The sequence below is a fragment of the Topomyia yanbarensis genome, chromosome 1 (assembly GCF_030247195.1).
Source record: "Topomyia yanbarensis strain Yona2022 chromosome 1, ASM3024719v1, whole genome shotgun sequence".
In the NCBI taxonomy this organism is placed as follows: domain Eukaryota; kingdom Metazoa; phylum Arthropoda; class Insecta; order Diptera; family Culicidae; genus Topomyia; species Topomyia yanbarensis.
The window spans coordinates 116,262,370-116,276,421 of NC_080670.1; the positions used below are offsets into that span (position 1 = coordinate 116,262,370).

The following is a 14,052-nucleotide window of genomic DNA, read 5'->3' on the forward strand; positions in this document are numbered from 1 at the left end:
TTCACAACCATTTCTTAAGTTACAACACGATGCCGATCGGTGAGTAAGCACATAACAGGACGTTAGTAATTTAATTGATTCGGTGTATCGAATGTATGCAATGGATTAGAATTCGTTGGTCCCCGGAACTGCTGGAGAAATTGGCGGGGTGCAGGTGCTAGAAAAACTAGAGAACGCTCAGACCATTTTCAATCAGACTTGTTTAGTGATCAGTTTCAACCTAACAGGAGCTAGCACGTCAAGTCGTGGAATGATTATGATTGATAGTAACTGTATATTTAGGTTTCGTCAGGGTGTAGATCTGTATTATTCCAGCAAATCGAGCATACTTTGCACTCAAGATAGAAGCAGACCGTACGTTGTAAGAAAATGTAGTGCCAGAGAATCGTATTCCTTATCATTGGCGATTTTGTACTTACAAGAAGTAAAAGTAAACACCAGCCTGGAAAATGAAGTAATGTGTCTACCTTGAAAGGTGTCCTTACACGATCATTAAAAGTGACATTTCTGCGCAGTAATGCCAATAATAACGCCTCGTGTTAGGGTTCCTGATATCTGCGGGATTCTAAAAGAGCGACGTTAAACAACCCAGGGACAACTTGACAGATAACTCTTGTTTCATATATGCACCACCGATTTGGTGGTGGCGCTAGTATGCCTTCTCTGTATGAGTACCACGAACAACGAAACGAAAAAGTTTCAAGAGAAAAGCGTGTTTCGTTACGTATGTTATGAACGCCGTCAATGCGGCTAGAACAACATTTAGAAAAAGCTTATTCCAAAATGTTAATAAAGAAAACTATTATTAGAGAATAAATTTATCCCTAACTGAAAACCGTCACCAAAGTTACATAAATCTTATTATATATTTAGCTGGAAGTCGTTGTTTTTAACAACCGGCTCTCTTCCCTCCTAAACATGTTTTGGTTTTCTTGTTGTGTGAAGTTTGAAACCGTTAAATCATTGGTGTTTTTTATCTCGAGAAATGTAAATGAAAAACATTTTGGCCAATGAAAGTACATCACCACCATTCGTTTTGAATAGAATTTGTGTTTTATTAGAATTCTAGCAGCAAAAAGAAATGGTAGAAATGGTATAAATGCTTTAATTGATTATTTTCCACAGATATGGAAAATAATAAATGGGATGCGCCTTTTTCAAATTTCGCTCCATTCGAGCCGCCATGACATCACCAAATCACCCCAAAATTTGCTTATGAATTCAATATATGGGAGCTGTCAATTGTCCCCGGGCTTACGGTAAAGAAGACTAAATAGAAACAAAAAACAATGAAACGACAACAACAATTAATTTCCTCAAACAAAACAAAAAATGTTTTACCGTTGCTTAATTTCCCAAATATAGAACAATAAATAATTATTATGGGTTATTGAAATACAGTCGTTACTCTGCATTCTTCAAATTTGTCCATTGCAATCATTATTTCATGCGAGGTCGTGGTATGCGACATCGCCAATTTTTCTATTTCGTTCTTCAAATTTTACAACTGTAAAAATAGTTCCACCTTTCATTTATTATCTTGCATTTGGCAAGCAGGGTGGTCACTATTGGAGCATCAGTTGAAAAAAAAATTGATATGGTTGCGAGAATTACATTTTGTGCAATGTGTTCAACAGATGTCGCTAGTACATCGTGAGCGATGATTTTTTAGATTTTCTTCAAACTGTAACGTTTGTTTGTATGTGTTGTGAAGTCTGTTACAATAGCAACCGAAAATTTGGGAAAGGAATTGTACTGTTAAGAATTTTTTTTAGTTACCTAGGCGTCAATATTCGTCACGCCGACACACGCCGGCGCGCCGCCGCCGATAGGGTCCAACGGCGTGACGCCGCCAACGCCGCCGTCGCCGGCCAAAAATGTCGCTTACGCCGCCGCCGATTAAAAATGCATCGGCGCACACATCTATGCTGGCTGTACAGAGACGTCGTCCTTGACAGGGGGCTGGATGGCAACGAAGGCCGTGTAAAAGTGCCCCAGTCACGGTTGGCGTTAAGAGGCCTCATCGCTACCGAACAGAAACTGTCGCCCTGCGAAAAATTCACAGCTATCAGAAATCGAGCGGGCCTAAATTGTGACCCAAAATAAACCACAAACCAACAAGTTGTTTTCAGGACCAGCCAATTATAAAGTATTATTATTATAAATGAAATTTTCCATTGCCTTACATCCTCCCTCCCCCTTTTCACCCGGCTTGAATAACTATCAATCTTGATGATGCTGTGCGGCGGGGGCACTAGTTTTTATTATAGTGGAAAATTTAGGTTTGCGCGTTTTTCCCAAGTTTTTTAGCTGTGCTGTTTTCAAGGAAGTTGTAGTTGAATTCAAAATAAAATAGTTTATTTCTATTGTCAGAGATGGACCTTCCAACGAAAACTAGTCTGGCTCGCTTGGAATCGAATTGTATGGACCAACCACTGCTTTCACAAAATCTGTTATTTTCAGTAATTGAACATTCTACACAACTAGTCACAACTATTTCCAATCAGCGCAAAAATCGAAGGTTTTCATTCAGTACAATAGCAGATTTTCACTTTTAGAAAAACAGGCAAAATTCTGGTCGAAAATTTTGAAACGGAGCACCTATATCGAAACTTTAGAAAACGTTCGATTTTTGTAAATTGAATCATTACACTAACCTGTCTACAAATCACACAAATAACTTTTTTATTTTGTGCCATTCTTCTTGAAAGCGACGATATTGTTCACAAGTGGCTCACTTACCATCCAACGCTCTTGGCAAGCCACTTCCTGATGCTTGTACTAACAAAATTACAATTACAATTCGATTCTTTGTCAATAAATTGATGGCCTTGAAAAGGGCCTTTTGTTTGGACAGTGTTCGGAATTTACTTGGAGCTGGTGTATATGGTAACAGTTTTGGTGCGGTAGATGCTGCAAACGAATTGCTGCATGCTGATGCTGCAAACGAACTGATCGTGAGCAACAGCATGCTGAGTTTTTATACCTTACTACAGCACAACATAAGCTCGCCTTTTTTGTGTTGTCCTCTATATGTGTTCGTCGTAGCTCCACCCCTTCGTTGGTCGACCTCATATTTTTGATAAAGAACAAAATTGAAATTGTGTTTCCAATACGGAGATTATCGAACACTCAGGGTAAAAAGAGTAATGTAATACGGCACCTTGGTAAAATGCTTGAGAATTGAAACCTTTTTTGAATGCGCCTAGTAAACACGAAACTGTAAACAAACACACAAATGATAACTTTTTATTTTGTGTCATTCTACGTGAAATCTACGATATTATTCACAAGTAGCTCACTTGCCATCGAACGCTCTTGGCAAGCTACTTTCGGATGCTTGTAATAACAAAATTTCAATTCGATTCTTTGTTGATAAATGGCCCGTACCAAACATACCGCTCGTAAGTCCACCGGAGGAAAGCCTCCCCGCAAGCAGTAAGCAACAAAGGCCGTGTAAAAGTGCCCCAGTCACGGTTGGCGTTAAGAAGCCTCATCACTACTGAACAGAAACTGTCGCCCTGCGAGAAATTCACAGCTATCAGCAATCGAGCAGGCCTAAATTGTGACCCAAAATAAACCACAAACCAACAAGTTCTTTTCATGACCAGCCAATTATATTCCAGTAAGATATAACTTAAATTTTCATTTTCCATTGCCTTACAACCTCTTTCCTCCCGGCTTGAATTACTATCAATCTTGATGATGCAGTGTGGCGGGGCACAGGTAGTTTCCATTATAGTGAAAAATTTAGGTTTGTTCGTTTTTCCCAAAAGTTATTTAGCTGTGCTGTTTTCAAGGAAGTTGTAGTTGAATTCAAAATAAAATAGTTTGCTTCTATTGTCAGAGGTGGACCTTCCAACGAAAACTAGTCTGGCTCGCTTGGAATCGAATTGTACGGACCAACCACTGCTTTCACAAAATCCGTTATTTTCAGTAGTTGCACATTCTACAGAATTAGTCACAACTATTTCCAATCAGCGCAAAAATCGAAGGTTTTCATTCAGTACAACAGCAGATTGTCACGTTTAAAAAAACTGGCAGCATTGTGGCCGAAAATTTTGAAACGGAGCACCTATATCGAAACGCTAGAAAACGTTCGTTTTTTGTAAATTGAATCATTACACTAAACTGTCTGCAAATCGGTAAATGCAAATCGGTGAAAGCGACGGTATTGTTCACAAGTGGCTCACTTACCATCCAACGCTCTTGACAAGCCACTTTCTGATGCTTGTAATAACAAAACTTCAATTTCATTCTTTGTCGATAAATTGATGGCCCTGAAAAGGGCCTTTTGTTTGGGCAGTGTTCGAAATTTACTTGGAGACGGCGTGCTTGGCCAACTCGTCTGACAGCAGCAAACGGACGGCGGTTTAAATTTAGCGGGAGATGCTGCAAACGAGCTGCTGCATGCTGATGCTGGAAACGAACTGAGCGTGAGCAACAGCATGCTGAGTTTTTATACCTGACTACAGCACAATGTAAGCTCGTCCTTTTTTGTGTTGTCCTCAATATGTGTTCGTCGTAGCTCCACCCCTTCGTTGGTCGACCACATATTTTTGATAAAGAACAAAATTGAAATTGTGTTTCCACTACGGAGATTGTCGAACACTCAGGGTAAAAAGAGTAATGTAATACGGCACCTTGGTAAAATGCTTGAGAATTGAAACCTTTTTTGAATGCGCCTAGTAAAAATATTTTCCACTTCACTCCAGTTTGTTTCTGACCATATTTGCAATTTGCGTACTGAAATAAATCATAATTTAGGGTTTAACCCAAATAGCTCTCCAGGGAGAAACAGTCCATGAAACAGAAAATGCAAACTTATTCTTTGAAATGATTTTGGTGGCCCTAAAAAGGGCCTTTTTTATAATGATACAAGTGAGTTCTACCTTTTCAACTTCCAAATCCATACAAAGAGCGTCCCTGCCGCTTCAGAGTATAGACGACATTCATTGCGGTTTTGCGCTTGGCGTGTTCAGTGTAGGTCACGGCATCTCGGATGACATTTTCCTGCACACCATCAGCATTCGTAGATTAAATCGGAGATGCATTTTACACCACCACGACGAGCCAGACGCCGAATGGCAGATTTGGTGATTCCCTGGATTTTATCACGAAGAACCTTGCGATGACGCTTGGTACGGGAACGCAAACATGATACCGCTCATTGTACCGTCCGGACGAGCATGTTGCTCGTGTGGTAAGCGAGCACCCACTGATACAAAACAAGCTTGCGTGACCTGTATATATAACATTCCCGTATGTAATGAAACGCTTACATGCTCCTTTTTGACGGCTCTGCGTGGGATATGCTGGCAAATTGCGCATTTTCCTCGCTGTTTCCGAGGGATTTTCTGAAAATCCTTGTTTTAGTTTATTTATAGTAGTCGCAGTAATTCAGAAATTTAATACGAAATACGTGCACAAATTTCCGATCAGATAGTGCAAAATATTGCGATTTCGTCCAGTAGAACGGAAGATATTCGCATTTCAAACCTGGGAAAATTTCTCAACTGAAATTTTTGAAACGGGACCCCATATTGAAACGTTAGAAGTATTCTACTTCAAAACAAAAAGCTTCTTCCGCCTGCTCATTCCAACCTAGCAATTTACTTTTAGTTTTAAGGAGTTCGGTTAGGGGAGCCGTCGTACCGCTGAAATCGGTAATGAACCGACGGTAGTAGTTAGCCATTCCTAGGAACCTACGAAGTTTGGTTATGGTGTTGGGTCTTTCGTATTCAACTATGGGCCGCACTTTTTCTGGATCTGCACGGAGTCCGTCCGTCGACAGCAGGTACCCTAGGAATGGCAACTCGTTTACGCCAAACCGCGATTTCTCTAAGTTTATGGAAAGGTTGGCGGCTGTCAGCCGTCGTGCTACTTCCTGCAGTAACCGTAAGTGCTCTTCGAACGATTCGCTGACGATGATAATGTCATCTAAATAAACAAATACGTTCCGCTCCAACTCACCGTGGCCTAAGATCTGGTCCATTTGCCGGGATAGCGTTGCGGGGCTATTGACCAATCCGAATGGAAGGCTTGTAAATTGGAACATCCCTTTGCCCTGAATTCTGAAGGCCGTGTACTTCCTGAACCGTCTTTCCAAAGGAATTTGAAGAAATGCCTCCGACAAATCAATGGTACTCAAATACTTTGCTCGAGGCCACTGCCCTAAAATGCGGCCAGGATGGGGTAAAGGGTATGCATCTCTCACGGTGCGTTCATTAATTTTACGCGCGTCGAGGCAGAGGCGAACTTTGCCCGGGGGTTTTATTACTGGTACAACATTTAATGACCAGTCCGAGGAACAACGCTCAATTATCCCTACTCGAAGCAAGCGATCAAGCTCTTCAGCAACTTTTGCTCTAATTTTTGGCGACATGGTGTAGGGGTATTGTCGAACGGGAGGTTTAGATTTCCACTCATCAACAATGTCAATACCATGCTCGATCAAGTGAGTCGTCGGTAAACACTCAGGCACTGCACATTTGAACAATTGCTTAACTTGAGTGAGTGCGTGAATCTCCTCTGGTGAGAGGGGTGTGGATGATTCATCTATTACTAGTTTATATTCATCGGTATGTATAACGGCACATTGTTCAATGTGTGGGTAAATATGGAAACGAGACCACAAAGTCATACCTAGTAAGCAATCTACCACGAGTTCGTCGATTACCAGCGCCGGTACGACTTTTATTTTCCCATCAAATCTAAAGGGAATATAAACTTCTCCTAAGATATTCAGAATGCTCCCGTCTGCAGATCGTAGCTCTAAGTGATCCGTTGGTGTTTTTAATCTAATGTTGGGCAGGCGCTGAAATAGTTTATTACTCATAAGCGTTCGATTACTACCGGAATCGAGTAACCCTTTTATTTTAAGGTGGTGAATATTTACCCACGCATAGGGTCGATTATCATCAAAATTGGATACAGTAATTTGGAGAATCTGAGGGGTCTGTTCCGAATACAGGTCAGATTTGACAGATTCCCAGCCATCTGACGCAGAGTCAGAAGACGGTTAACTTACGCTGATTTTTCGGATGACCGGCGATTTTCGGTCATCTGATGTACGTTTTTTCGACAATAAGGACAGTTTTGTGTGTCGAACCCTTTAAAACCGCAGATGTAGCAGATTAGTCCCTTTAACGACCGGCACTGTTCAATCTGATGCCTGGGTTGGCGACAATTCAAACAAACGTTCGCTGGTGGTGGGGTAAAGCCAGCTGTTAAAAATTCGAGGGTTCTATGCGGCTTCGAGGTTGCCTCTTTCGGGTCTTCAACTCCTGTTTTTTTCTGGTCCAATGGACGTTTTCCTTGGTCGATAACCTGTCTGGAAGGTTGAGAGTTCCCAAAAGTATCAGGTTTGGCCCTAGCTGACTTTTCTGATTCATTTTTATTTTGATATTGATGCTGATGTTTCCCGTTACTAGTGTTGGAATTGGGAAAATTTTTGTTGTTGACGATGTGTACTGATTTTTCAGTACCAAATACCTTCTGGTACATAGAGAAATTTGACGCATCAATGAGATGTCCTGCTTCAACCAGCTGAGGAAGACCTGCCATTGGTTTCCACAAAAGTGCTTTTTTGTAATCCGTACGTAAATTTCTTCTTAGAATGTCTAATTTTTCTTGGTCATTCATCGGGGTAATCATGAACCGAAATATTTTCTCTAAGTCAAAAAAATATTCTTGGAACGTCTCGTTCCGCTGTTGGCGTCTCTGATATATTCGAGACCTCACCAACGTGTCCAGTTCCGGGTGAACAAATGTCTTCCGCAGCTCATGTACTAAATGACGCCAGTTAAGCAACCGATACCCCGAGCGCATGGACATGTACCAGTTGGATGCCAGCCCTCTAAAGAGATGAAAAGCAGAATCGAATAGTTCATCTTCAGAAACCCGCTCAGAGAGTGAGAGTTGTTCAACCATTGATAGAAATTCGTTCAGTTTCATTCCTTGATCAGTACCCGAATACTTCTCAATATTCCATTGAGAAACTGGTAAAGTACGATGGGATGAGGGGGTTGTTCTGTTAGTGGGTGCATTGTTCGGTGGTACTGGGAGCGGAGCTGGTGGAAACTCTGGAGAAGAATGTGGTGGGTAAAAAGAGCTGCTTGTTGAGATTAGATTTGCTGCTCCGGTGTGTTTTGGAGCGGGGTGGAATCCTGTCAAATACTATCGTGAATATGGTGGTTGAAACTGGGAATTTGTCACTGGAAATGGGTTGGGTACATCAGTGTGTGTTGGTGCTAGAGCTGGGTGGGGTGCTGGCGGAAACTCAAATGAAGAGAACGGTGGATAAACTGAGCTCATTGTTGGGTTTAGGCTTGGGGCGCCAGTGTATACTGGCTCTGGGACGAATAGACGTCTATTATGTTGGGTAGCCAAAAACTCGTACTCAGTTTGGGTATCGAACGAATGTTCTATTGGCACTGATGGCTGGTTAATGGACGATAAGCGTACGGTAGTATGGTTTTGTTTTGGACGGGGATCTGGCAGAGAGAACATCGGCTGTGTGACATTGGTATACACGCATGCACTCGATCTCACGACCGGTGTGGTAATCGGTCTCGAGTATTGATTAATTAACGTTGTACTAGTGACATTATTTGGAAATATTTTGGGCATAGTTCCCGTGTGCACATCTGTCCGGGGAACAACCAATGGGTTCTCTGGATATTTTACTAACTGGTTTTGGGAAGTTTGAATGCTGGGGGGTCGATTGTCTTTGAGCGAAATTTCCCCTGGCCAGTTTATATTCTGCCCTAAGATTTGTAAGTAGGGGTTGGCCCACTACTCGGGTTCTTGTTTGCCCGGCGTACCCTTCTTTTCTGGGCGGCCTAGGTGCTCCTACCGGAATTTCGGATTTTCCTATAATAACAAACAAACAAGCTTGTTGATTGCTGAGTGAACATCGATTTTTTCCCGTTTCGCTTTGTGCTGTGATGATGCACACGTCGATTCTTATAATGGTTTGTTCATCCTCAGCTATCTGTTCATGCGATGAATACAATGTCTGATGAGTGGCGTTGTTGAGTAAAGGCTGGCACAATCTAGCTTAGAATTGCTCACACAGCATTTCGTTCGATGGATGAAGTAAATTCTCCCGAATGCCACGCTCACTGAATCTGGAGGCAGCATTTTCATGCGAATGCGATTTTCGCCACTCGTGAGAATTTTTTTTTGAAAGAATGTGTGTTGCGTTTGGCTGCAGGATGAAGAGTCAGTGGATAAAAAGGCTACCAGATGCATAGCGTGTGCAGATGCACAGTGATTTGGATTGAAATTATCGCGCATCCAATGATGTGTATCTATTGCTACTAGGATTCGTCGCGGTGCGGATGTGGGCGGTAAATGGATTGTCCGCACCGCAACCGCAAAAAAATAATAAAACCGCACCGCTTACCGCAACCGCACTTTATTTACCGCACCGCACCGCGCGGTAATGCGGTAAAATTTTTATATTTTTAAAAATGGTGTTGGAAATTGTACATTTGTGTAACCATATATAATAAAATGTTATTCTTATTCACACGAAATTTAACTTTAAGAGACTCCTCAGAATGTAATGTTTATGAAAAAATCTATTTTTGCATTTTCTATTAATAAAATTTCATACATTTTAAGGCAAACATTATACATTCAAAAACGTTCTACTGCAGTAATAGGAAAACTTTTATTTTAGCAACCCTTCAGTTAATTGAAAAATGTGGAAAAAAAATGTAATAGGAAATGAAGTTGCATTTTCACATTTTCAATGTTTTTGACATATGAAAATGAAATGGATGATTTTCGCATTTACGTAGTAAACCACCTTTCATTCTTAACGGAATTTCACCAAAAAAAAAATTTAAAGTCGAAATACCAGTACTTCTATATAGTAGCGCATATATTCCAATACAGTGAAATAAAAACATATTGTATTTCATTAATAAGAACGACGCCATATTTGACGAAAAAAAAATTGCCTATACATTACATCTAAAGCTAAGTATGCACCTCTTGCGAAATGAAATTTCCTATACAAAACCTATGCATAAAAAACGTCGCGAAATGTTCGCGAAAAAAAATTTCGTTTCCATTTCGTAAGCGGTACGCAGCTCTCGCGAAAACGATAACGAAAAATGAAGTTAGCTGAGACACGGTTCGACAAACGATAAGTTTCATAATAGTTCCGCGAGACAGCGCTGCTTTCTATGCGCTGTCACCAAGGCAAACTTTTTCCTTGCGAAATAATGGTCAGCGGTATTATTTCGCACGGAGGCTCGCGAAATTTTGACAGGTTGCAATGAAAAAATATAAGAAAACACAAGATTGGCAATTTTTTGTATTTTTTTCATCGCAACCTGTCAAAATTTCGTGGTTTAGAAATTCAATATTTCGAATTTGAATGGTAAGTTTAAAAATATTACTGGAAGTGATTGTTTCTAGTTTTAAACAATTAAATTTAAATAATTAATATTATTTGCAGCACACCCAAACAAAGCAAATCAGCTCAACTAATCTTGTCTCAACATCCTGGATCTGGCAATCAGCCAACCAACATTAAATCGATACAACCGCAGCAGTACCAACTACTCTAAATCCAGCAACAGCCCCTCAAAAAAGGACCACATAGCAATTACTGCTCAAACGAACAACAGGAGTTTACGAATGATGGACACATCGGAAAACATTTCATCGGCACATTCTGCCTTAAAACATGTCTGCCACTATTTTTGAAAATATCACTGCCTACACAGTGCTCGTGATTCCATTCCAGCAGCAGCAAGCAATCACTATTCGAGTGCTTATCGCCAACATTTCACAGCAAGCTCAGCAGCAGAACCACCTTCAACCACAACATCAGAAAATTAAGATTTCTTCCAGACCATGACCATCATCCTAAAGGTCGGTAGCAATAACGTTCAACCGACGGTACAACCTGGTCAGCAACCGCAATTAGTGCAATAGATCCAACCCAAATGTAGATTTACCAACTGCAAAAAAGATAGCAACAGCACATTCAAACACAGTAGCAGCAGCATACTATACTGTACCATGCGGTGTGCAGGAGGACTTTTTTATTCAGTTGGTGCGGCAAGGTGAGACATTTTTATTACCTTTTTTATTTCGAAAGGATCAGTACCGTGTTTAGTACATTGTAATGTAATACCCTATTCTTCTTTAAAAAGCTCGAGTTCACTCATTTACGGATATTTTTTTATTATGATTTTTTTCAGATCGAACACCAACAACATAATATCATGGTAATCACCCAGCAAGAGAACGCAGTGATAATGGGCCAACAGAAAACACAACATCAAGATGCTCGGAAAGGACTTTCTCTTTCGGTATGTATTTACCAGTAGCATCCCTCCTCCAAACATTCCTTTGTATATCTAAATATCCTTATCAATTCACAGAACAAACATAATGGCACGTCATCTTCAATCGGCTAACCGTTTGGAATAAGCGCTCATCATCGGTTTCATGGCAGGGAAGTGAGCAGGCAAAAGAAGGCATCGTTTTTTCCGCAAGGTCGCTCTGGTCAAAATTTCAGCGAATTGCAAGGAATAAACCACCCGAGGGACAGTACCCGTGCTGATTCAGGACGATTTCCCATACTTTGTACCTTGCTATTGAATTTTAATACCCGATCGAAACGATGGCAAGCGCTGCCGATAACTGGGTCAAAAAGACGACGGATCAAGAAATTTCTGCACTCGGTGTGTTTTTTTTGTTATAACCTATTTTTGAAGCGATCATTGGGATGGGATTTGAATTTTTCTTTTCAATACAAATAGGTTAGCGAACTGAGTACATATCATCAAGGATAAGGATTCAGAGCCGGCGGCTGGCAGTCCAGAGAAAGAGAATGCGGAAAAACCTAGTCCACCGGCAGTAGAACTAAAGCTGCACCTGATGTTTGGAGTTCGGTAGCTACAGAAATTCTGACTCTAGCAGCTCCTGAAGAAAAACAAGCTGCAAGAGAAAATGGAGAAACACCTTCCTCCGCGGAAGATGCCGAGGCATTCAAGTAAGTCGAAATCTGCAGAAAATTTTGATTAGGACATAAGGAACATTGACAGCCTCTCTTTGTTTACTTTCTCTTTCGATTATGACGTCACTATAACACTTTGCACTAATTTTCCAGTACATAGCCGATGGTTTTACTAAAATATTAGGTAAAGAGTTGAGTACTAAATATTGAAACGACCGAGTAACAAACAGAAGAGAAAGACCCCAAAGAGAATCTCATTGTTGCTTACGTCCTATTCTAAATTTTCTCCCGAAATATTTAGTATCAGCTTTAAAATTATCCATGACTAATCTTTTAGCCCGGCGGATGCAAGTTTGCTAATGAAAGATGTTCACTAAGGTCTAGTAGAATCAAAGCTGGATCTGAAGGTGCAGCGGAAGGATTCTTCTTCGCCGGTTGGTTGGTTAAAACTTTCGAAGTTTTGCACGTGAAGCCGGGATTACTTCAGGGAGTCTATGCGATGGGTTTCAACGCCCTTCCAAGATTCAGGAGATGGCTCTGTTGGCCGGTCCGCCACGGAATATAATCGCCCAGAGTCAGTCGGGAACAGGAAAAACCGCTGCCTTTGTGCTGGCAATGCACAGTTGAGTCCATCAGTTAAAAAAACTATCTGCAGGTGATTTGCCTTTCCCCCACGTATGAGCTGGCAATTCAGAAGGGGGAAGTAGCTGCCAAAATGGCAAAGTTTTGTCCGGAAATCAAACTTCCTTACGCCGTTCGCGGTGAGGAGACCGTCAAAGGGGCGAAGCTGACTAATCATATCATCATCGGAACACCCGGCAAGCTAATTGACTGGGGTATAAAGTTCAGGACGTACGACCTAGTTTTTCCTTTTTGTACTGGACGAGGCGGGTGTTATGGTCGGTGTTCTTCTTGGCCACGTACGAGCGCGAGGTGATGGAGTTTGCCGAGTACATCGTACTCAATCCGATCGTCATACGGCAGGCGCGGGAGCAAGAATCACTCGATAACATCAAACAGTACTACGTCAGTTCCGCAACCAGGACGAGAAATTGTGTGATTACCGTCGGACAAGCGATCATTTTCTGTCATATGATGTATAGGACAGTTGTAAACGTCCAAGTAAACTTATTTTCAGAACTGTTAATCGATCGAAACAGGTACAAAAAACGGCCGGTTGGTTGACCTGCAGGATGTCCCAGGATGGTCACTCGGTAGCGGTACTGTCCGGTAATCTAACGGTGGAGCAACGGTTGGAACGAACGTTTTGTCCAGGGGTAAGTTCCACCACTTGATTCTGGCTACAGCACCAGGTTACGGAGAGATTCTTTCGTCTTAGGTATCGACGTCGAACAGGTGACCATTGTCGTCAACTTCGACCTGCCGATGGATTAGCAGGGACGAGCCGATTGCGAAACGCATCTACATCGAATTAGACGCACCGGTAGATTCGGTAAGTGTGACTCATTCTTGTGATCCTATAGATTGTATTTCTTCCCACTTCTTTAACAGAACGGAATCACCATCAACCTAGTGGGCAGTGATCGAAGCATGATGATTTGCAGATCAATCAAAAAACACTTCCGGAAAAAGATTCAGTTGCTAGACGCGGAGAACTCGGACGAAATTGAAAAGATCGCACCGTAAAGTGTTTTCGACCAGCTACTGGTCATACTTGTTTTGATTCTGAATTTATAATTTTATATTTTTTTAATTTACAAATGTAACCAACAGGGTATCGCAAGCTAATAAATTTACAATTACAATTACAATCTCTACCCAGTTCTATCCAAACATTTGAAAAGGGCCTAACCACAAAATGTAACAAATTGAAATTTCTTGTTTTCCATTAACAAATATCTACCCGAGCACGTACATAACGCAATATTTGATTATGAAGAATTTTGATAGCGATTTTACAACAATTTATAAAAGGGCCTAATTGATTTTTATGACCGAACTGATTATGAAAAGACCTAACTGATTGAAAAGTGCCTAACTAGCAGGGATGCCAAAGGTACCGGTAAACTACATTTTTTCGGTATATTTACATTTGTACAAGCCGT

General features: G+C 41.2%; 1 long non-coding RNA gene across 3 annotated transcripts; it reads left to right on the plus strand.

Annotated features, from left to right (window-relative positions):
* The first annotated feature begins 10,011 nt into the window (after positions 1 to 10,011).
* LOC131680335 (uncharacterized) lies at positions 10,012 to 13,764 on the plus strand. 3 transcript variants are annotated; one of them, XR_009303862.1, is made up of 7 exons: positions 10,012 to 10,396; positions 10,475 to 11,087; positions 11,226 to 11,336; positions 11,409 to 11,711; positions 11,790 to 12,022; positions 12,324 to 13,263; positions 13,326 to 13,764. It is a non-coding gene; the product is annotated as an uncharacterized LOC131680335 (long non-coding RNA). The 3 variants fall into 3 exon arrangements; XR_009303863.1 differs by having other exon boundaries at positions 10,018 to 10,285; positions 10,372 to 10,396; positions 12,324 to 13,764; XR_009303861.1 differs by having other exon boundaries at positions 10,018 to 10,396; positions 12,324 to 13,764.
* The last annotated feature ends 288 nt before the right edge of the window (positions 13,765 to 14,052 follow it).